The sequence below is a fragment of the Aegilops tauschii genome, chromosome 6, assembly GCF_002575655.3.
Source record: "Aegilops tauschii subsp. strangulata cultivar AL8/78 chromosome 6, Aet v6.0, whole genome shotgun sequence".
Taxonomy (NCBI): Eukaryota; Viridiplantae; Streptophyta; class Magnoliopsida; order Poales; family Poaceae; genus Aegilops; species Aegilops tauschii.
In genome coordinates, this window is record NC_053040.3 from 94,681,084 (window position 1) to 94,705,489 (window position 24,406).

At 45.9% G+C, this 24,406-nt stretch overlaps 1 long non-coding RNA gene across 3 annotated transcripts in view; it reads left to right on the forward strand.

The window, feature by feature from the left end:
* Positions 1–10,600, forward strand: part of LOC109764065 (uncharacterized) — a 32,688-nt gene extending 22,088 nt beyond the window's left edge. For all 3 annotated transcript variants that reach the window (XR_005759436.2, XR_005759440.3, XR_012187260.1), the window contains 3 exons: positions 7,977–8,574; positions 9,009–9,090; positions 9,919–10,600. This is a non-coding gene — a long non-coding RNA (uncharacterized lncRNA). The remainder of the gene's footprint in view (positions 1–7,976; positions 8,575–9,008; positions 9,091–9,918) is intronic.
* Positions 10,601–24,406: the final 13,806 nt, after the last annotated feature.

Genomic DNA, 24,406 nt, shown 5'->3' on the forward strand with positions numbered 1-24,406 from the left:
TGTCCCTATTCTCACGGATGAACTCGATGAGCGCGCCTTCCTATTTCGGGTCCAGATTTGCACTGATGCTGAACTGCTGAGACGAGTCACCTGGAACAAAATCAACAAGTTTAGTCTCATCAGCTGATTTAAACTTCATTGCTGGTTCATTCTCCGTGGTTGGCTTTTTCAGAGAGGTCATATCTGTTGGGTCGACATTGTCTTTATAAAATTTCAACTCTTCTGTGGCACAAACAGACTCTGCATAAGCCGCGTCACCTTCCTCACACTCCAGAGCCACTTTCCGGCTGCCGTGAACCATAATGGTCCCGTTGTGACCCGGCATCTTGAGTTGTAAGTACACATAACACGGCCGTGCCATGAACTTGGCGTAAGCCGGTCGTCCAAATATGGCGTGGTAAGGACTTCTTATCTTGACCACCTCAAAGGTCAACTTCTCCACCCTGTAGTTGTTCTCATCACCGAAGGCCACTTCCAGTTCGATCTTGCCGACTGGATAAGCCGATTTACCGGGTACCACACCATGGAAGATAGTATTTGACTGGCTGAGGTTCTTATCAACTAGTCCCATACGACGGAAAGTCTCATAATAGAGGATGTTGATGCTGCTGCCTCCATCCATGAGTACCTTTGTGAACTTATAGCCTCCCACTTGAGGAGCCACCACTAAGGCCAGGTGGCCCGGGTTATCCACCCGGGGAGGGTGATCCTCCCTACTCCACACTATGGGCTGCTCCGACCACCGTAAGTAGCGTGGAACCGCCGGCTCAACAGCATTAACAGCCCTCTTGTGAAGCTTCTCGTCTCGTTTGCACAAACTAGTGGTGAACACGTGATACTGTCCACCGCTAAGCTGCTTTGGGTTGGTCTGATAGCCCCCCTGTTGCTGTTGATGACCCTGACCAGACTGTTGATTAAAGCCCCCCTGACCGTTCTGAGGACCGGAATTTGACCCGCCGCCCGGGCCATGGAAGCCGCCGGAGCCTGAGCCGCCACCCGGACCATTGTAGTTTTTAAAGGCCTTCATGATAGCACAATCCTTCCACAGATGAGTCGCTGGCTTCTCTCTAGAACCGTGTCTCGGACAAGGTTCATTCAACAGCTGTTCCAGAGAAGGTCCTGACCCGCCGCCTCGGGGAGGGGGCCTCCCCTTGCGTCGCTGGTTATTGCCTTGAGAGTTGGTGTTGGCTACAAACTCTAGGCTGCCATCGGCCTTGCGCTTGCCTCCTCCTTGATTCCCCGGGTTAAACTGAGGACTCTTGCCATTGCCGTTCTTCTTTCCCTTCCCTGTCCTTTCATCATCTGAAGGGGGATCCTTGGTACCATCAGAATCGGCGTACTTGACAAGAGCCGCCATCAGTGTACCCATATCAGTACAGTCACGCTTAAGCCGCCCGAGTTTCATCTTTAGGGGTATGAAGCGACAGTTTTGTTCCAACATTAAGACTGCAGAGCCGGCATCCATCTTATCCGATGAATGTATGATCTCCTTGACCCGGCGAACCCAATGGGTCGTGGATTCACCCTCCTGCTGCTTACAGTTAGTCAGATCCATGATTGACATAGATTGCCTGCAGGTATCTTTGAAGTTTTGAATGAACCGGGCTTTCAGCTCAGCCCAAGACCCAATGGAGTTCGGCGGTAACCCTTTCAACCACGTGTGGGCAGTTCCATCTAACATCATGGTGAAATATTTGGCCATGGCCGCCTCACTGACTTCCAGTAATTCCATAGCCATCTCATAACTCTCAATCCAGACTGCAGGCTGTAAGTCTGCTGTATAGTTAGGCACCTTCCTAGGTCCTTTGAAGTCCTTGGGCAGACATTCATTACGGATAGCTGGCACCAAACACGGGACACCCTCGGTTCTAGTAGGGATACCTGCATCAACGGACATCGTCGGATAAGCCGGGGGGGTCTGGTAAGCCGTCACTTGAGGCGCCTGCTCCGCCTCCTGGCGCGCTTGGTCTGCTACGTAGAAGGCTCCATTATGAGCCGGGCCATGACCAGGGGGCGGGTCATGGCGTCGGACATTACTTGAGCCGGTCGCCGAGACCATGTGCCGGCTGTAAATCGGGCTCTGCCCTGGACGAGGGGTTGAATGGATCCTATCCCGGCTGTAGGAGTACGCCTCTTGCTGCGCCAGCGCTGTCTGGAGGAGTTCTCTGACCCAGCGGGTCTCAATAGCCGTCGGAGAGTCGCCATCAACGGGCAGAGCCGCCAGCCGTGCCGCTGCGGCGACCATGTTCTCCAGCGGGTTATTATAATGGCCCGGGGGTATTGGCACATACTGAGGCGGGGCGGGGGGCCCCTGGGGAGGCCCCATCACTTGTGGTTGAACAAGGGGCCCTGACCCGGGCGCAATGACCCCTGGTGGGTTACTAGATCCCGCACCCGGCGTGTTGAAGAGATTGCGCGGATCGTAAACCGGCGGGAGTCGAGACTGGGCCTTCTGATGCCTCCTTCTCATGACCTCGTTGGCCGCGTTTTGATCCATCGTGAGTTGGAAGGACTGCGCCTGAATCAACTGAGTCCGGGCGTCGAGAGCCGCCCGCTCTGCCGCCAGTCTGATCCCTTCTGCTGCAAGATCCTCTTTAGCTTTTATCAAATCCAGTTTCAACTGTGCCACCTCCGCATCATGCTGGGCTTGATCCGCCGGGTCAACCGTGGCGGTTAACAGGGCCGTCATCTTGTCCGTGAGATCCATCAGCACCTGAGCCGGAGAAGGCACCGGGTTTCCCGATCCAGCAGCGGGGTTCTGAACAGGCTGTGCACTAGCCATAAAAACTCCAACCTGACTTGGCAGCTCAAAAAGGTCCGGAATACTGTTGCCATCGGAATAACTCATGAGCCTGCCATCTTGAAGTTGGTACAACGAGTTTGACTCATCAGCGGCCGACTCGTCGTCAGAGCCGGCGGCCGCCTCATCCCCAGTCCCAGATGGATCAGAGGGCCCTCCGTGGATGCATCCTACAAAAGCGCGCTTTAAGGCAGGCTGGGCCCGGGCGGGTCGTGCGCGCTGAGCCGTTTCGATGAGACCGGCACGGAGATCCGGCTCGGGGCCCGGCTCTCCAATCTTGCCGATGAAGACATGAATTCCACCGAAGGGGACCCGGTACCCGTACTCCACTGAGCCGGCGTCGGGGCCCCAGTCCGCATCGTCGATGTAGAGCTTGCCGCGACGACTCTTGGTCATCCGGCCCACAGCGTATCCCTTGAGCCTTTCGAAGCTGCCCTTCAAGAACTCAAATCCACCGTGCGCGAGGCTCACGGTGGGCGCCAACTGTCGTGGAATTGTCACGGCAGATGTCCTCGGGTTAGAACTTAGTCGTGGAGCCATCGCAATTGGGAAGCTTGAAGGGGTTAAGTGGGACAAGGAACACGAGGGTTTATACTGGTTCGGCCCCTTACGGTGAAGGTAAAAGCCTACGTCCAGTTGAGGTGGTATTAATCTGGGTTTCGATAACCAGGGAGCTAAACAGCTATGCCCGGCTCTCGATTAGATTGTTGTCGCCCTTAAACCGCTGCCGGGTCGTCCCTTTATATAGGGAGGTTGACACCCAGCGGCCCTTAGAGTCCCGGCCGGCTCATAAGAGTGTCCGGCTCGGACTCTAAACAATACTTGCCTTACACTACAAGTCTACTATAACAATAAAGATTGTACTACGGGCTTTAAGCCATCGCCGGGTCTCAGCCCATCTCTGGCCCATTATCTTGAAACTTAGCTCCGGGCTTCTGGCAATGACCCTTAGTGTAACCCGGCCCTCCTGGCGGGTGACTCCCAGGTCTATATCCTCAACACTACAGGTCAAGTTTCGTTCCATTCGGAGGTCGTTTGGTACTCCAACGGTTAACCGGCCATCCGCAAAGTCCATTTGAGTATCCAGCAAAACCCCCCTCCAAAACCAGCCCAAAACCCACCAAACTCTCTTCCATGCTCTAGGTCGTTCGATCACGATCGTGTGGGCGAAAACCGCACCTCATTTGGAGCCTCCTAGCTCCCTCTACCTATAAATATGTGGGCATCCCGAAATACAACCGCAGTCCAAACCCTAAAAAAATCCCTCCGCGCCGCCGGACGCGTCCGTACCCCGCCGGACACGTCCGCCGCCGCGCCCCATCCAGTCCCGTGGTGCCACGTGTCCTCGCCGGGTCCTCCCGCCGCCGCGGCCCGCGAGCCCGCCGCGGGCCCGCCGGCTCGTTCGCCGCCGCCCGCGCCTGCCCGAGCGCCCGCGCCTCCCCGCCGGTCTGCGTCCGCCGGCGCCGCCCCGCCGACCCGCCGCGCTCGCCGTCTTCCTCGCCGCCGACCGCCTCCCCCGCCGGCGCCGCCCCGCCGGCCTCGTCCTCTCCCGTCGCCGGCCCTCCTCCCTTCTCCTCCCGCCGGCAAGCCGCGCCGCCGCCTCGGCCGCGCCCGAGCCCGAGACGACGCCGGCCTCGATCCCATCTGGGTCAACGGAGGTTGACTCCCGAAACCCTAGCTTTTTTTCTCCAAGTCCTGTTATTTTATCAGCATCTTGCTCTGTTCCCGATGCTATAACTCTGTGCATGTAGCTCCAATTCGCGCGTGTAATACGTCAAATTGTTCGTCTCGTGATACTCTTCATTTTGTTCAATTGCACCATGTTCATTAGAGGTCATCTTGATGCCCAAATCTTCATTGGAAGAGGGCTAGTTGCTGTTATTCTCTGGTTCTTAACAGAACTTGGAGATTTGTCATTTTTTGTATCATTTATTCTGTGCATCTTTTGAGCATGAGCTCTACATGTGTTTTGAAGTATGCCATGCCTTCTTTCCAGTGGTGTAGTCCATGTATTTTTGAGATCTCTGTGGTGACTAGCACAAGCATGCAAAGTAGGCCCCGTAATAATTCTGATTTCAGAGAGTGATTTCTCTAAGTCCTTGTCTGCTGTAATTTTGTTGCCATGTAAACTTGATGCTACAGAGAGATCCATGTATAGTTTGGAGATGTTCAGTAAGGATGTTTTGTAGCTATAGTTGTAATTGATCCATTCCTGCAATTGGTTGCAATTATGGAGTGCCATAGCATGACTCAATCTTGCTCTACTGTTCTATAAAATATTTCTTGCAGATTCTTAACATGACATGCATTTTTGCCAAGCTTATTGTAGTTGATCCATACATGATATGCAATTGTTCTTGCCATGGATAGCTTCATAAACATGCCATCTTGCTGTAGGTGTGCTTGGTTTGTAGTGCATTTCTCTGTAGTGAGTGCATCAAGCTCACAAACAAGCCTACATATTAATATTTCTGCCATGCTCTGTTTTCTGCTAAGTCTGAAACCTGATAACGAAACTTGCTATGTTTACATGCTTGCCATCATATCTTCTGGTCCTTTTTGGCTTATGGTCAGTAATGGACTTTTGTCATGTGCATTTAGTAGAACATTATCATGCCTTGTTTTGCTATGTTAAGTTCCTGTAGCATATTGATTTCGTGCTCTAAACATTGCTACCTGATGCTGATTTCTGCCATGTCCAGTTTTTCACTAAGTCTGTGAACCTGTAATCTCTTGCACTTTTGCCATGCTTGTTTGAGCTTGATATGTTGCGAACTAGCCGTAGCTCAGTGTTCATCTTTTGTCAAGAATCTCCTGTAGATTACTACCATATGCTTTGTTGCTATGTTGGGGTGCTGTAGCATTATTACTTGTTGCATTTTAAGTGCTATCTTGCTGTTTATCGCAGATTAGTGTCATTCTTGTTTTGCTCGCCATTTGCAAACCGTGCATCCGATTCCGGTGATCTTTATATCGATTTCGACCGAAATCATCTCATCTTTCCAGTGGCATGCTTGATTTGCCAAGTTACTGCCATGTTCGTCATTTTCCTTCCGGAGCACGCATATGCATCGCATATCATATCTTGCACATCATACATGTTTTGCATCTTGTTGCTTGCGCATTTCTCGTTGTTGATTGTGGTTCCGTTTGTTTGTGCTCTTGTCTTGGGTAGAGCCGGGAGACGAGTTCGTGAACGAGGAACCTGTCGAGTACGCTTACGAGGATCAAGCTTTCGACAACTCTGAGAATCTTGCAGGCAAGATGACCACCCCTCGAAATCACTTCTATCTTTGCTATGCTAGATGTTCGCTCTATTGCCATGCTCGCTACCTATCACTTGTTATATCATGTCTCCCATTTTAGCCATGTCAGCCCTAACCATCCTTTCCTAGCAAACCGTTGTTTGGCTAAGTTACCGCTTTTGCTCAGCCCCTCTTATAGCGTTGCTAGTTGCAGGTGAAGTTGAAGTTTGTTCCATGTCGAAACATGGATATGTTGGGATATCACAATATCTCTTATTTAATTAATGCATCTATATATTTGGTAAAGGGTGGAAGGCTCGGCCTTATGCCTGGTGTTTTGTTCCACTCTTGCCGCCCTAGTTACTGTTATACCGGGATTATGTTCCTTGAGTTTGCGTTCCTTACGCGGTCGGGTGATTTATGGGACCCCCTTGACAGTTTGCCTTGAATAAAACTCCTCCAGCAAGGCCCAACCTTGGTTTTACCATTTGCGACCTATACCTTTTTCCCCCGGGTTTTCTAGAGCCCGAGGGTCATCTTTATTTTAAACCCCCGGGCCAGTGCTCCTCCGAGTATTGGTCCAAACTGTCAGTCGCCGGTGGCCACCAGGGGCAACTCTGGGCTGGCCTATCGGAAGCTTGGACAATCCGGTGTGCCCTGAGAACGAGATATGTGCAGCTCCTATCGGGATTTGTCGGCACATTCGGGCGGCTTTGCTGGTCTTGTTTTACCATTGTCGAGATGTCTTGTAAACCGGGATTCCGAGACTGATCGGGTCTTTCCGGGAGAAGGTTTATCCTTCGTTGACCGTGAGAGCTTATGATGGGCTAAGTTGGGACACCCCTGCAGGGTATTATCTTTCGAAGCCGTGCCCGCGGTTATGAGGCAGATGGGAATTTGTTAATGTCCGGTTGTAGATAACTTGTCACTTGACCCAATTAAAATACATCAACTGCGTGTGTAGCCGTGATGGTCTCTTCTCGGCGGAGTCCGGGAAGTGAACACGGTCTGTGTTATGTATGACGTAAGTAGGTGTTCAGGATCACTTCTTGGTCATTGCTAGTTGACGTCCGTTCCTTTGCTTCTCTTCTCGCTCTCATTTGCGCAAGTTAGCCACCATATATGATTTTGCCGCTGCAGCTCCACCTCTTTGCACCATTCCCCCTTTAAGCTTAAATAGTCTTGATCTCGCGGGTGTGAGATTGCTGAGTCCCCGTGACTCACAAATTCTACCAAAACAGTTGCAGGTGCCGACGATGCCAGTGTAGATGATGGCGTCGATCTCAAGTGGGAGTTCGACGAGGAACGTGGTCGTTACTATGTGTCTTTTCCTGATGATCAGTAGTGGAGCCCAGTTGGGACGATCGGGGATCTAGCATTTGGGGTTGTCTTATTTTCATCTGGATTTTGACCGTAGTCGGTTTATATGATTGTATTTTGGATGATGTATGCATAATATTTATGTATTGTGTGAAGTGGCGATTGTAAGCCCACTCTTTATCCCATTCTTGTTCATTACATGGGATTGTGTGAAGATGACCCTTCTTGCGACAAAACCACAATGCGGTTATGCCTCTAAGTCGTGCCTCGACACGTGGGAGATATAGCCGCATAGTGGGCGTTACAGTTATAGTGTACAGTACAACCACCTTTAGGATTATTGGTGTTGGAGTAGTGACTATATTGCGTCACGGTTTCATTCCCTTTTCGCTTTTAAACTTGTACCTATGCCCTTTTATATGTTATAGGTATTTTCTTAGTTTCCAATTCAGCAACCTTTTATTCTGAATCACCCTTGAATCGAACATATAAATCACGCTGGGCAACCCGCCGTTCTGGAGGCCTTCCGATGGGCTAGCTCGCTCGTTTTTCACCGTTTGATTTTACTATTCACTGCTCGATTTTGTTACAACTACAACTCTTTTTGCCAGGTGACTGCCACTGGGCCCATATAATTATTGTTCCAGCGGCAGTGAAGCGCTCGATCGACTGAGTCCGTTGCCAACGATGCTCCCGGTGAAAAAAACCCTAAGACCGAGAGGTAAAAAGAGATCGCCTCCTCCTCACTCCTCCCACACCCGGTGGCGCCTCCTCCCTCCTCCCACCACCTCCTTCCATGGCCGTACCCCACTGCCTCGACACCACCTCCTCCCCTTCCTGGCGGCGCCTCCTTCCTCCTCCCACGACCTCCTTTCACGGCGGTGCCCCGACCTAACCGATCTTCCCCGTCTTCAGTCAAGGGCCCGGTCGACCGGAGAAGTTGGAGATCAGTAGTGGCGGATGCACGTCCTCTTGGTCGTCGCCGGCCAGAGAAGGTAGGGAGCAGCGGATGCCAGAGAGGGAGGCGGCTCGGCGTGGACCGGCCATGGCGCTGGCGCTGCTAACTCCCACCGGCCTCCTTTGTCTCCTAGCCACAGCCTGCTCCAACCCCTCCTCTGATGTGGTGTGGTGGGAGAAGGAAGAAGAGCAGGCATGCTCTCTGTCTACATTCAGCGTCCACACGGCTAGATCGACGGGTCTAAACTATGGGTGAGCTCCTCCACTACCTGATAAATTCCTATTCTGCTCTATCTTTTTTCCTTCCAATTCATGTAAATTGAAACTTTGAAATCAACCAGTATCTAATGCCTATAATCCATGGAAAGAAGTGGTATTCAACTGTGAAACTCAAGCCGGCAATTGGATACCAATTTGCCTACTTATTTATACCTTCAAATATTAGTCAAAGACTAATTAAATCACTGTTTCTTAATTTTTCTATTCCTTATTTATACCTCCAAACAGTACAGAATGTCAGGAGTTGAAGTATAAATGTCTGCTTGTGATTAATGGATCACCAAAAATATGGAGAATTTATTCATTTGCATTTTCATGTTTCTCCAACTGTATCTACCATTGCGGAGAAGAGGCAAAGTAATAGACATTTTATTTCTGATTTATGTAGATAATTGTTTAATTTGCAGGTGCCATTCTATCTCAGATGTAGTACATTGTGTGTATGAATCATGGTGAATGTCAAGCCTACTTAGGTCATACCCAAGTAAGGTCAGTATAGATGTATAGTGCTTATAAAATGTGGTGCTCTAATATAACTTTGTTCCTCAATTAGGAATTATGTTTTTCTATAGTTAAAGTGCATGTGTGTTGCTGTGATGTATATAAGTGAAAGGGAACAAAAAAAATGGAAGAAGGCCCTTTTGTTTCTGTTTGATAATTACTCATCCATCCTGATGCTTGAGTATTTTCTAACCTCCCCTATTTTATTCTTTTGGTGCTACTTGGACGTTTCTAAGGTTTGTTTTTTGTTTTCTTTCAAAATACAGAAAGAATAAGCTACTAGCATTGTGCAAGTAAACCTATTATGATTGCGACTGCAAAAAAATTTCATAACATGCTGTGAGCTTAAATAACAGGAGCTAAACTGTTGTGCCATGTTCAGAATTGATACTAGAAAAGATAATCTAAACTGCACATTCTGAAACTATCTAGACTCCTGCCTTTGGGGAATTAGGTTGCTAATTAAGCATTACTTTGTAAATAAATGACATGCTAACTTGTTGGTTCAGTTTAGAGCTATAGGCAGGGGCTTGCAGTAGGGGGGATATCATTGTGGCAGTTGAAAACCAAAGCCTTTATTCATGAGTGTATGATCTGGACTTCGCTTTTCTGAAAGTATGTTACGATCCTGCTCTTGGGAGATTAAGCTGTTGTGGTTTTGCTTGTAAATAAATGGCATGCTAAAACGTTGGTTGTTGTGGTGCATTGTAAGGTACAACCTTAGTTTTAAACATTTTGCATACTAACAGATATGTATTGGAATTTTAATTTGCATCTCTGCAGCGACTTGACTATTCTTCATCTTTTACGACACAGATCCGCGGCACAGTAGGAGAGGTGACACCGGCCGGCAGCGCCTCACCACCAGCTATTGTTTGGCGGCGGCAAGGAGAATGGCGCTTAGGATCTGCTGCGCTGTGCATGGCTGTTGAAGTTCAGCATCGCCATGATGTGTATGGTTTCTTTATTTTCCTCATATCGCCCTGTTCCCAATTTTACAAACTGCTATGTGATGCACAGTGGCCATGCCACGCACTGGTGAGATTCAAGGTGCAGTCGAGCAAGAGTCAGTTCGAGGTGAGGTGTGTCACGTCGATCTCCTGCTGCTCACCAGTGAGGCTCGCTGACGAGCGGCCAGATCCACGTGAGGTGGATGTCACACGCACGGCCCTCTCCCCTCCATCCTTTCTCTTTCCTACAACTACTATGTCTTTGTACCTTGTTATATTGCTCTTTCATCCATGGTGATAAAGATGTTAACTCAGTTTGATAACGGAGTCATAGATTTGTATCTGATAATTCTTCGAATTCAGATTGTAACATCCATACTAATTTGTTGGTTTGTCTCAACCAGTAATTCAATGTAAACCTATTAACATGAATTTTATGGTATACATTGTCTCCTCCTATGCCAATTGATTTTCTCTAGATTAGTTGTATCATTATTTTCAAGAAGGTTACAAACCTAGCAATGAATGAGACTATCATTATGATTGAAGATAGCTGACTGTTACAATTGTTTCTTTTGAAGTTTTACTGTTTATGGAGGTGACAATGCTAGATATTTACATCTGTATCATGGCACTTCTCCAGCAAACAAAAGCTTGGCAGCCATCTACTTTCAGAGAGTTTGAAAGCGTACTATCACCCTAACTCGGTTATCCAGATTAATGGTAAGTGTGTGTTTTCTTGTATACCGATCTACAGAATTACAATTGAGATCTCTACCTCCTTTATTTCCCTTTTGTCATCTTTTCTGGCTTTTATTCTACTACTCAAAATGTTTGACTATTCAATTATAAACGTCATGCAGCAGAGATTACTTTCTTACTCCCTTCAGACATGATTTCTCTGCCCAAACATTCAATTGAACTGACACTAGCAATATTGATCAGCTGAACTTGCAGAAGGGGAGAGGTACTGAAGGAACATCTTACGTATTTTTGGTCTGATATTCTTTGAGTACATAACTATCCATTTATTAAAAACTATATTTGATGGACAAATTGAACAACACAATTTAAGGATGATAAAAAAATAATTTTAACAAGTGGAAGTAATGTATGGTACCGTGTAAAAATGAAAGGTATAGTTTTCCCACTCCTCCAAGATGAGTTCAGTGCCTGTGTTTAAACCATGGATGTAGAGATGGTCGGGTCAAATGAAATGTATGAATACTACTACAATTGTTGAACATTTGATGAAACCAGAAGCACATAAAAGGAAGTAAGTAGATTACATATATGTAAGTTAGTCTTGTGGCTGACACTCACCATGATAAATATAACCCCGGACGCATATGCCAACCAATGTTTAAGCGACTCAAGGACAAACTAATGCTATATATCGATGCCTGCTGCTTAGGTTCAAAAGAGAAGTAATTGTACCTGAAGCAGTGGACACAACCATTCCTTGCATTTGTAAGAGTTGTGAAGTAGTACAATAACCGTCTTTCTTTCAGGAGCAGTGTCGTTAAGTTTCAGTAGAAGTACAGGTACACGTTCCTGTTCAGCTGACTATTGGAAAAAAAGTGATAACAGATTCTGTTATTCAGGGAGCAAGAGTCAAAATTTCTTCAACTAGCTTCTCCTAAGTTGCCCACCTCTTTCCTCGGGCATGACTCCATGGCTTGGATAAAGCAGCAGAATCAACACAATCACCTCCAAAAGCAGCAGAAACAAGAGCATTAATTGGGTGCTTTTGCAAACTACAAAAAGTATTCCACCACTCATTATCTACCTTGGTTGGTGAGATTTTTGAATTGAGCCTTATAAACCGGAAAGGAGGGAGTATCGATTTGTCATGCGTGCATGCCTTCTCGATTGTTTGTTGTTGCCGACACGTTAAGTGATCACGTGTCTGTGTTGCCGCCTAATCCATGGTCGTTCTTTCTGAGAGACAGTGGGAATACAAATACTGAGATTTGCTTCCCATTTTCCTTTGATCGTGACCGTGAAAATGCAGAGTAGTCCGAGGAGGCGTCAACCGCGTGGGCTCCTCCCTACATGCCCCCTGACCCAGCCGTCACATATCCTCCTTCGTTACACCCGATTCGTTGAATGCTTGATGCGATGGAGGTTGCGGCACAGCGGCCGACGGGAGCATGCAAGTGGGTGATGGTCGTAGCACGGCGATGTCGTACGGTCGCTCGGCGTGCAGTAGGGCCCGGTGGTGCCAGATTGCCCGTGCGGCACACATCTGTAGCGGAGCGTGGAAGTTCGGTTGGTGTGCGCAGCAAGCGTGACACTGGCACAACTGCGGCACACCGCTTGACCTTTTGCCGCCGTGTGTATTTTATTTTTGTGTGCGTATTCGACGTACATTTTTTGGCAGATTATACGATCTTGCTCACCTACAAAATTAGCTAGCTTTCATTGTTCATAAAACAAGATGGATTGATCCACAAGCCTGCTTATACGTGAGTTCAGTAATGACCAGAGAATCGATCAAGCCTCCTCTATCTATTAAAATATCTCTGTCCATATTGAACACATAGAGTTGGTGGTTAGCGCCCTAGCCAGCCTGGGTCGATGTTCGAGAATCAGAATTAACTCTAAGATGAGCTCCTCGAATAGTCTCTCTCTCTGGGCAATGATGATGCCGAGGCCAGTGTGACTATTTTCCAGCAGAGCAGTGTTCAACATTGGCGGCAACCATTTTTTATGGTGGCTTGTGAGATTTCTCTACTGTTTAGACACAAATTTGCTCTGTGTGATGCACCAGGGCTGTGGATAAGGATTTTCTGATTTTCTGTTTGCCGCATCTGGGTGTTTCTCATCTGAACATGAATTCAAAATGTTCCATTTTGCATCCAAGTAAAACTGTTGGTTCACAACGATTCTATCTATCATTTACCTAATCGCTCACTATTCTTAATTCTGATAGGGAGGCGCACATGGAGGAAGGTGAAGCATATGCTTTCACCTTTAAATACACTTTCAAAGGATTGCGCCTGATCGTCTATTCAATATAATCAAGTTGTAAGAGTCCCTTATTATATAACTTAGCATTAGTATACATGCCTATCAAGACTTCTATGTTTATCATGTTTTTGAATCTCATGTAATCATCTAAGACCATCATGTGTGTTTAACTCTCGGTCATTTGCTACTGACGAATTAGAGTCATCTTGATAGAGATAACAAGCCCTTTCTATGTATTATCAATAGGATCAATTCTAACAAGTCACACACTCATATTCCAGAGATACCGAAACAAAAAAATTTGACTGTTGTGTGGTGCGCTTCTGAACCAATATATGCTTTTGCCTTCAAGTGCACGTCCAAGAGCCTCTGCATAATTGTCTATTAGTATCACTTGCTTGCTGCATGCAGTATTATGAGCTGTGCTTTGGCAGCGGCAATACTTATTAAAAATCCTCCTTTGTCTCATGTTCTCTGCTCATTGCAACTATGCAAGCTCTACTTTTTAAAATTCTTAGTATGAAGATGCCTTATCAAGAATATTTGCTCAAATAAGTCCAGATGTATGCCAACTGAAAAGAGGCTCTTATATATGTTTCAATCTGTATCTACATATTTTAATGCACACTCCTTCAATACATGGCTTGCGCTTGGCCTTTGCGCCATGGGCGCAACGGGTCATCTAGTAAGTTAAACAAATTGCCATAAGATGGCTAACACAAATTGGGATACAGATCAAAAGAGGCGCGGGCCTCCTGCCTGGGATCCTCCTAAACTGCTCCTGGTTGTCGGCGGCCTGCACGTAGTAGTAGGCACCCTCGGGGTAGTAGGAGTCGTCGTCGACGATGGCGTCTGGCTCCTGGGCTTCAGCATCTGGTTGCGACGTCCTAGAAGAAAGGAAAAGGGGAAAAGAGGGAGCAAAGCAACAGTGCGTGAGTACTCATCCAAAGTACTCGCAAGCAAGGATCTACACTACATATGCATTGGTATATGTGTAAATGGGGCAATATCGGTGGACTGAACTGCAGAATGCCAGAATAAGAGGGGGATAGCTAGTCCTGTCGAAGACTACACTTCTGGCAGCCTCCATCCTGCAGCATGTAGAAGAGAGTAGATGATAAGTTCACCAAGTATCATCGCATAGCATAATCCTACCCGGCGATCCTCCCCTCGTCGCCCTGTGGGAAAGCGATCACTGGGTTGTCTCTGGAACTTGTCTGAGTGTGTTTTATTAAGTATCCAGTTCTAGTTGTCATAAGGTCAAGGTACAACTCTGGGTCATCCTTTTACCGAGGGACACGACTATTCGAATAGATAAACTTCCCTGCAGGGGTGCACCACATAACCCAACACGCTCGATCCCTCTGGCCAGACACACTTTCCTGGGTCATGCCCGGCCTCGGAAGATCAACACGTCGCAGCCCTACCTAGGCACAACAGAGAGGTCAGCACGCCGGTCTAAATCCTATGCGTGCAGGGGTCTGGGCCCATCGCCCATTGCACACCTGCACGTTGCGAACGCGGACGGAAGCAGACCTAGCCCCCTTAATACAAGCGCGGGCTTACGGTCCAATCCGACGCGCGCCGCTCAGTCGCTGACGTCAAGAAGGCTTCGGCTGATACCACGACGTCGAGTGCCCATAACTGTTCCCGCGTAGTTGGTTAGTGCGTATAGGCCAGTGGCCAGACTTAGATCAAATACCAAGATCTCGTTAAGCGTGTTAATTGATGTAACAACGAATGCCGACCAGGGCCAGGCCCGCCTCTCACCTAGGTGGTCTCAACCTGCCCTGTCGCTCTGCCACAAAGTAACAGTCGGGGCCGTCGGGAACCCTGGCCCACCACTACCGGGATGGAACCACTTGTCCTTTCAGCCCCCACATCGGAATCACTTGCGGGTACTCTACGAGCCGACCCGACTTTAGTCACAACATGTATCATGTGTAATATGTATAGTATATACCCGTGATCAACACCCAACGTGATCACGGCCCAATAGTATAGCATGACAAACTGACAAGAATGTAGGTCCACTGATGGAATACTAGCATCCTATACTAAGCATTTAGGATTGCAGGTAAAGGTAACAATTATAGTTACAATGGCATGCTATGCAGGAGAATAGGATTAAACGAAAGCAGTAACATGCTACACTACTCTAATGCAAGTAGTAGAGAGAAGGAATAGACGATATCGGGTTGATCAAGGGGGGGGGGGCTTTGCCTGGTTGCTCTGGCAAGAAGGAGGGGTCATTGTCGATGTAGTCGAACACACGGACATCGACAATGGTCTCGGGGTCTACCGGAAAGAAGCAACGGAGGGGGAACACAATAAATAACAGAGCAATCAAATGTAACACAAAGCAAGACACGACAATACGCTGTGCTAGGGGTGACCTAACGCAGGGATAGGTGATACCGACGAAGGGGGGAAACATCCGGGAAAGTATTCCCGGTGTTTGGCATATTCGGATAGTCGAACCGGAGGGGAAAGGTTGCAGGTTCGCTATGCTAGGGACGTGTGGTGGACGAACGAACTGCGTACTCGGATTCGTCTCGTCGTTCTGAGCAACTTTCATGTACAAAGTTTTTTCATCCGAGCTACCACTACTAGGGAAAACCCTAGTAGTAGCACTTGTTTTATAGCTACTAGTAGCGCTGGTACCAGCGCTACCACTAAGGCGCTACAGCTAACTAGTAGCAGTAGCGCTGGAATGGGAGCGCTACTGCTATACCTAGTTAGCAGTAGCGCTTGTTCTAAAAAGCGCTGCTGCTATACCTAAGTAGCAATAGCGCCTGTTCTAAAAAGCGCTGCTGCTAACTTTTCCTGTATTTTTAAAAATACAGCTTATTTTTGTTGTGTGGTTTTATATACAATACTTTCATCATATGATTTTATGACCATGATTACCTATTATATATAACAGTGGGTGAAATAAGCGTGGAGTAGATTCAAGTGGAGGCAACATGTGGTGCATGTCAAAGTACTACTCTAATCCAAACTTGAACTTGTTTGGATTAGTAGTACTTTCGGTGTGCACCACATGTTGGCTCCACTTGAATCTAATCCATGTTTATTTCACCTACTGATATATATAATAACTCATCATGCTCATATAACAACTTAGCATCATGCATCATCGATCATAATAATAAATAACTCATCATTGGTATCATAATAACAAGTCATACTCATCATTATCGATCATACAACTTCTACTCGATACCACATCATCATCATAGTCATCTAACCAATCCTACTTAGTTGTTCTTAGCACATGTTCATGAGTATTATTAACTAGGACCTACTACCTTCTCTTAGGTGAATGTGACGCCCGGATAATTAAGCTACACTAATTCTCTGCTAATGATGCCACGTCACTTCGATTACTATTGCTAATCTCGCGTTAGTTCGAAACCGATTCAAATTCAAATCCAAAATCAAGCAAACAATAAAAGTTTTCAAATGTTAAAACTAAAATGTTTGGAGTGAACCAAATATTGCATAGGTAATTATGGCGGAGAAACCACACACACCTTTATAAAAATGTTTAAATACTATAAGATGTATAAAACAATAGCAAAAACAACTATTTAATAACTTTTGTAATTAATAAAATGTCAAACCGATTTATTTGAGGACTAGACTTTTTGTGACTAAGGACTAAGTTGAAATACTAATTTAGATGATGAGTGTATATTTTACTAAAACTAAAATATTAGGAAACAAAACTAAAACATAAAAGGTAAAATAAATAAAAAGAAAAAGGAAACAACCCCCTCCCCCCACGCTGGACCAACCGGCCCAGCTAGCCAACCGGCCGGCCCAGTCGGCCCCCTCTCTGGCCTACAAGGCCACCCCAACCCAAACCCTAGCGATAAACACTCTCTCCCGCACGATCCCCCACTCCCCCTCGTTCCCTCCTCGCGCCGCCACCCACGATACACACACACACACAGGCGCACATGGGAGGGGCGCACCTGTTCGATCCCCCTCCTCTCGCCGCACCCGCGCCTGAAGGCCGCCGCCGAGCACCGCACCTCCCGACCTCCGTTCTTGCGCGGCTGTCCTCGCCCAAGACCTGGCGGGATCTCGCGCCTCCCCGACGCCGCGACGCCGCCCCGTCGTCCTCGTCTCCTCCTCGCCGGACGCGACCTCGACTCCTCCCCGAGCCCACTGCCAGTCCCCTACGACCTCCGTGAGCTCCCCCTCTCCTCGTGCCCCCTCCGCCCTGTACGGTTGCCGCGGCCTCCTTCCCTGCGCATCGCCTGGGCCGCGCCCGCTCACGCTTCCCTGGTCGTGCTCCGTCACCCCCGCGCGCTGCTCGCCTCCGCCCTGCGTTGTCTGCGGACGGCCACACGCGCCCGCTGCACTCCGTCGGCCCGCGCCCGCCGCCTACTAACCTCGCCGGCTCCGCCCCTCCCGTGCTCATCCCCGCGTGCTTGTCCGTGCCCTGCTCCTCTGCTCCCGCGCCGCACCTCGCAACCCCCGATGCCCCGCTGCAGCTCCGCCTGCTGCCTGCCGCGGCCGCGCCGCCACGCTCGCCAGCTTTCGCGCGCGCCGCACGCCCCGCGCCAATCACCCCTGCGCCCGCCGTGGCCTCGACCGCTGCCTGCCACCCACCGCTCCTCCTTCCTGCCCCCTGCTCCCCGTCGTTACTCACGCGCCGCTCGCTCGACGCCGTGCGCTCGCGCACCACGGCGCCTGCCTAGCGCCCCGACCCCTCTTTGCCCGCTTGCCGACCCGCCGCCCTCCGTTGGCGCCGTCCACGGCCGGCTCGCCTTGGCCGCGCTCCGGCGAGCCACTTGCCCGCGCTCGGGCGCCCACTGCCCGCTGGCGCCCATCGCTTGTTCGGGTTTCACCCGATGCCCGCGTGCCCGCTATGGTCCCTGGACCATTGACAGCTGGGCCCGCCCCTGGCCACTTACACGTGGGCCCAGCTCGTGTAAAAAAAATTATTTAAAAAAGATTTTAATAAAATTAATTAATTAATTAATTAATTAATGAGTTAATTAAGTTAATTAATTTTGTTTAACTAAACTAATTAAACTTAGTTAGTCTAAACACCTAATTAAAGTCTGTTTAATTAAAACTGAGTCTATAACAATGGGTCCCACCTGCTAGGGCTGACCTAGTCAACCTTTGGTCCCGCTGACATCATATTTGTGTTTGCTAAATTAAATTAATTCTGTTAATTCCAAAATGAATAAAACTTTGAAAATTAATTTAAAATAAACCGTAGCTCGGATGAAAATACTTTGTACATGAAAGTTGCTCAGAACAACGAGACGAAACCGAATACGTAGCCCGTTCATCCGCCACACATCCCTAGCATATCGAACACGCAACTTTCCCCCTCCGGCTCCTCTGTCCAAAAACGCGAAACACCGGGGATACTTTCCCGGATGTTTCCCCCTATGCCGGTATCACCTCGTACCGCATTAGGGCACACCTAACACCGCTCATTGTCATGTCATGCGCCATCATGCATATGTTTGCATTATATTTATTGTTTCTTCCCCCTCTTCTCTCGCTAGACACCGAGACCGACGCCGCTGCTACCCAGTACGACTACGGTGTTGACGACCCCTCCTTCTCGGCTGAGCTTCCAGGCAAGCCCCCCCCCCTTGATCACAAGATATCGCCTATTCCTTCTCTCTACTGCTTGCATTAGAGTAGTGTAGCATGTTACTGCTTTCGGTTAATCCTATTCTGCTGCATAGCCTGTCATAGTTGCTACAGTTGTTACCCTTACCTGCAATCCTAAATGCTTACTATGGGATGTTAGTATTCCATCAGTGGCCCTACACTCTTGTCCGTCTGCCATGCTATACTACTGGGCCGTGATCACTTCAGGAGGTGATTGATACGACTCCAACGTATCTATAATTTTTTATTGTTCCATGCTATATTATATTCTGTTTTGGATGTTTAATGGGCTTTATTATACACTTTTATATTATTTTTGGGACTAACCTATTAACCGGAGGCCCAGCCCAGATTGCTATTTTTTGCCTACTTCAGTGTTTCGAAGGAAAAATATATCAAACGGAGTGAAACCTTCGGAAACGTGATTTTCGGAACAAACGTGATCCAGAGGACTTGGAGTCTACGTAAAGCAATCAACGAGGAAGGCACGAGGCAGGGGGGCGCCCTCCACCCTCATGGGCCCCTCGTTGCTCCACCGACGTACTTCTTCCTCCTATATATACCCATATACCCTGGAAACACCATATACGGAGCAAAAACCCTATTTCCACCGCCGCAACCTTCTGTACCCGTGAGATCCCATCTTGGGGCCTTTTCCGGCGCTCCGCCGGAGGTGGCATCGATCACGGAGGGCTTCTACATCAACACCATAGCCTCTTTGATGATGTGTGAGTAGTTTACCTCAGACCTTCAAGTCCATAGTTATTAGCTAGATGGCTTCTTCTCTCTCTTTGGATCTCAATACAAAGTTATCCTCGATCTTCTTAGAGATCTATTCGATGTAATCTTCTTTTGCGGTGTGTTTGTCGAGATCAGATGAATTGTGGGTTTATGATCAAGATTATCTATGAACAATATTTGAATCTCCTCTGAATTCTTTTATGTATGATTGGTTATCTTTGCAAGTCTCTTCGAATTATCAGTTTGGTTTGGCCTACTAGATTGATCTTTCTTGCAATGGGAGAAGTGCTTAGCTTTGGGTTCAATCTTGCGGTGCTCGATCCCAGTGATAGAAAGGGAAACTACACGTATTGTATTGTTGCCATCGAGGATAAAAAGATGGGGTTTATATCATATTGCATGAGTTTATCCCTCTACATCATGTCATCTTACTTAAAGCATTACTCTGTTCTTATGAACTTAATACGCTAGATGCATGCTGGATAGCGGTCGATGTGTGGAGTAATAGTAGTAGATGCAGAATCGTTTCAGTCTACTTGTCACGGACGTGATGCCTATATACATGATCATACCTAGATATTCTCATAACTATGCTCAATTCTATCAATTGCTCGATAGTAATTCGTTTACCCATCGTAATACTTATGCTCTTGAGAGAAGCCACTAGTGAAACCTATGGCCCCCGGGTCTATCTTTTATCATATTAATCTCCCGTTAACAAGCTATTTCTGGCGCCGTTTATTTTGCTTTCTTTACTTTTGCTCTTTATCACAAAATACAAAAAATATTATCTTATCATATCTATCAGATCTCACTCTCGTAAGTGACCGTGAAGGGATTGACAACCCCTTTATCGCGTTGGTTGCCAGGTTCTTATTTGTTTGTGTAGGTGCGTGGGGCTCGAGCGTGGTCTCCTACTGGATTGATACCTTGGTTCTCAAAAACTGAGGGAAATACTTACGCTACTTTACTGCATCACCCTTTCCTCGTCAAGGGAAAACCAACGCAGTGCTCAAGAGGTAGCAAGAAGGATTTCTGGCGCCGTTGCCGGGGAGTCTACGCACAAGCCAAGACATACCAAGTACCCATCACAAACTCTTATCCCTCACATTACATTATTTTCCATTTGCCTCTCGTTTTCCTCTCCCCCACTTCACCCTTGCCGTTTTATTCGCCCTCTCTTTTCCCTTCGCCTCTTTTTCGCTTGCTTCTTGTTTGCTTGTGTGTTGGATTGCTTGCTTGTCATGATGGCTCAATATAATACTAAATTGTGTGACTTTGCCAATACCAACAACAATGATTTCCTTAGCACTCCGATTGCTCCTCTTACCGAAACTGAATCTTGTGAAATTAATGCTGCTTTGTTGAATCTTGTCGTGAAAGATCAATTCGCCGGACTTCCTAGTGAAGATGCCGCTACCCATATAAATAGCTTCGTTGATTTGTGTGATATGCAAAAGAAGAAAGATGTGGACAATGATATTGTTAAATTGAAGCTATTTCCTTTTTCGCTTAGAGATCGTGCTAAAGCTTGGTTTTCGTCTTTGCCTAAAAATAGTATTGATTCATGGAATAAGTGCAAAGATGCTTTTATCTCTAAGTATTTTCCTCCCGCTAAAATCATCTCTCTTAGAAACGATATCATGAATTTTAAGCAACTTGATCATGAACATGTTGCACAAGCTTGGGAGAGGATGAAATTAATGATACGTAATTGCCCTACGCATGGTTTCAATCTTTGGATGATTATACAAATTTTTTTATGCCGGATTGAATTTTGCTTCTAGAAATCTTTTAGATTCGGCCGCGGAGGCACTTTTATGGAAATCACCTTAGGAGAAGCTACTGAACTCCTAGACAATATTATGGCTAATTATTCTCAATGGCACACCGAAAGATCTACTAGTAAAAAAGTGAATGCGATAGAAGAAATTAATGTTTTGAGTGGAAAGATGGATGAACTTATGAAATTGTTTGCTAATAAGAGTGTTTCTTCTGATCCTAATGATATTCCTTTGTCTACCTTGATTGAGAATAATAATGAAACTATGGATGTGAATTTTGTTGGTAGGAATAATTTTGGTAACAACGCGTATAGAGGAAACTTTAATACTAGGCCGTTCCCTAGTAATTCCTCTAATAATTATGGTAATTCCTACAACAATTCTTATGGAAAATTTAATAAAATGCCCTCTGAATTTGAGACTAGTGTTAAGGAGTTTATGAATTCGCAAAACAATTTCAATGCTTTGCTTGAAGAAAAATTGCTTAAGGTTGATGAATTGGCTAGGAACGTTGATAGAATTTCTCTTGATGTTGATTCTTTGAAACTTAGATCTATTCCACCTAAGCATGATATCAATGAGTCTCTCAAAGCCATTAGAATATCCATTGATGAGTGCAAAGAAAGAACCTCTAGGATGCGTGCTAAGAAAGATTGCTTTGTGAAAGCGTGTTCTTCTAGTTTTTATGAGAATAAAGATGAAGATCTAAAAGTTATTGATGTGTCTCCGATTAAATCTTTGTTTTGCAATATGAATCTTGATAATGATGGGACTGGAGATGAGTCACCTTTACCTAGAAGGCATCCCAAAAATTCAGAGTTTTTAGATCTTGATGCAAAAATTCGTAAAAGTGGGATTGAAGAGGTCAAAACTTTAGATATTAATGAACCCACTATTTTGGATTTCAAGGAATTTAATTATGATAATTGCTCTTTGAAAGATTGTATTTCCTTATTGCAATCCGTGCTAAATTCTCCTCATGCTTATAGTCAAAATAAAGCTTTTACCAAACATATCGTTGATGCTTTAATGCAATCTTATGAAGAAAAACTTGAGTTGGAAGTTTTTATCCCTAGAAAACTCTATGATGAGTGGGAACCTACTATTAAAATTAAAATTAAAGATCGTGAATGCTATGCTTTGTGTGATTTGGGTGCTAGTGTTTCCACGATACCAAAAACTTTGTGTGATTTGCTAGGATTCCGTGAATTTGATGATTGTTCTTTAAACTTGCACCTTGCGGATTCCACTATTAAAAAACCTATGGGAAGAATTAATGATGTTCTTATTGTTGCAAATAGGAACTATGTGCCCGTAGATTTCATTGTTCTTGACATAGATTGCAATCCTTCATGTCCTATTATTCTTGGTAGACCTTTCCTTAGAACGATTGGTGCAATTATTGATATGAAGGAAGGGAATATTAGATTCCAATTTCCATTAAGGAAAGGCATGGAACACTTTCCTACAAAGAAAATAAAATTACCTTATGAATCTATTATGAGAGCCACTTATGGATTGCCTACCAAAGATGGCAACACTTAGATCTATCCTTGCTTTTATGCCTAGCTAAGGGCGTTAAACGATAGCACTTGTTGGGAGGAAACCAATTTTATTTTAGTTTTTTTCTTTTTGCTTCTGTTTAGGAATAAATATTTGATCTAGCCTCTGGTTAGATTTGTTTTTATTTTTTAATTAGTGTTTGTGCCAAGTTAAACCTATAGGACCTTCTTGGATGATAGTTATTTGATCTTGTTGAAAATTCCAGAAACTTTCTGTTCACGAAAACAATTGTTAAAAATCACCAGAACGTGATAAAATACTGATTCCAATTGCAGTAGATCAATAAACAAATTATCTACGTCTTCCTATTTTGGTAGATTTTTCTGAGTTCCAGAAGTTTGCGTTAGTTACAGATTACTACAGACTGTTCTGTTTTTGACAGATTCTGTTTTTCGTGTGTTGTTTGCTTATTTTGATGAATCTATGGCTAGTAAAAGAGTTTATAAACCATAGTGAAGTTGGAATACAGTAGGTTTAACACCAATATAAATAAATAATGAGTTCATTACAGTACCTTGAAGTGGTGTTTTGTTTTCTTTCGCTAACGGAGCTCACGAGATTTTCTGTTGAGTTTTGTGTTGTGAAGTTTTCGAGTTTTGGGTAAAGATTTGATGGATTATGGAACACGGAGTGGCAAGAGCCTAAGCTTGGGGATGCCCATGGAACCCCAAGGTAATCTAAGGAAACTAAAAAGCCAAAGCTTGGGGATGCCCCGGAAGGCATCCCCTCTTTCGTCTTCATCCATCGGTAACTTTACTTGGAGCTATATTTTTATTCACCACATGATATGTGTTTTGCTTGGAGCGTCTTGTATGATTTGAGTCTTTGCCTTTTAGTTTACCACAATCATCCTTTCTGTACACACATTTTGAGAGAGACACACATGATTCGGAATTTATTAGAATACTCTATGTGCTTCACTTATATCTTTTGAGCTATATAGTTTTTGCTCTAGTGCTTCACTTATATCTTTTAGAGCACGGCGGTGGTTTTGTTTTATAGAAACTTTTTTTCTCTCATGCTTCACTTATATTATTTTGAGAGTCCTACAAAACAGCATGGTAATTTGCTTTAATCATAAAATTAGTCCTAATATGATAGGCATCCAAGATTAGTAAAAAAAATCTTATGAGTGTGTTGAATACTATGAGAGGTTTGATGCTTGATAATTGTTTTGAGATATGAAGATGATGATATTAGAGTCATTCTAGTTGAGTGGCTATGAATTTCAGAATACTTGTGTTAAAGTTTGTGATTCCCGTAGCATGCACGTATGGTGAACCGTTATGTGATGAAGTCGGAGCATGATTTATTTATTGATTGTCTTCCTTATGAGTGGCGGTCGGGGACGAGCGATGGTATTTTCCTACCAATCTTTCCCCCTAGGAGCATGCGCATAATACTTTGCTTTGATAACTTGTAGATTTTTGCAACAAGTATATGAGTTCTTTACGACTAATGTTGAGTCCATGGATTATACGCAATTTCATCCTCCCACCATTGCTAGCCTCTCTAATACCGCGCACTTTTCACCGGTATCATCCACCCACTATATACCTTCCGCAAAACAGCCACCATACCTACCTATCATGGCATTTCCATAGCCATTCCGAGATATATTGCCATGCAACTTACCACCGTTTC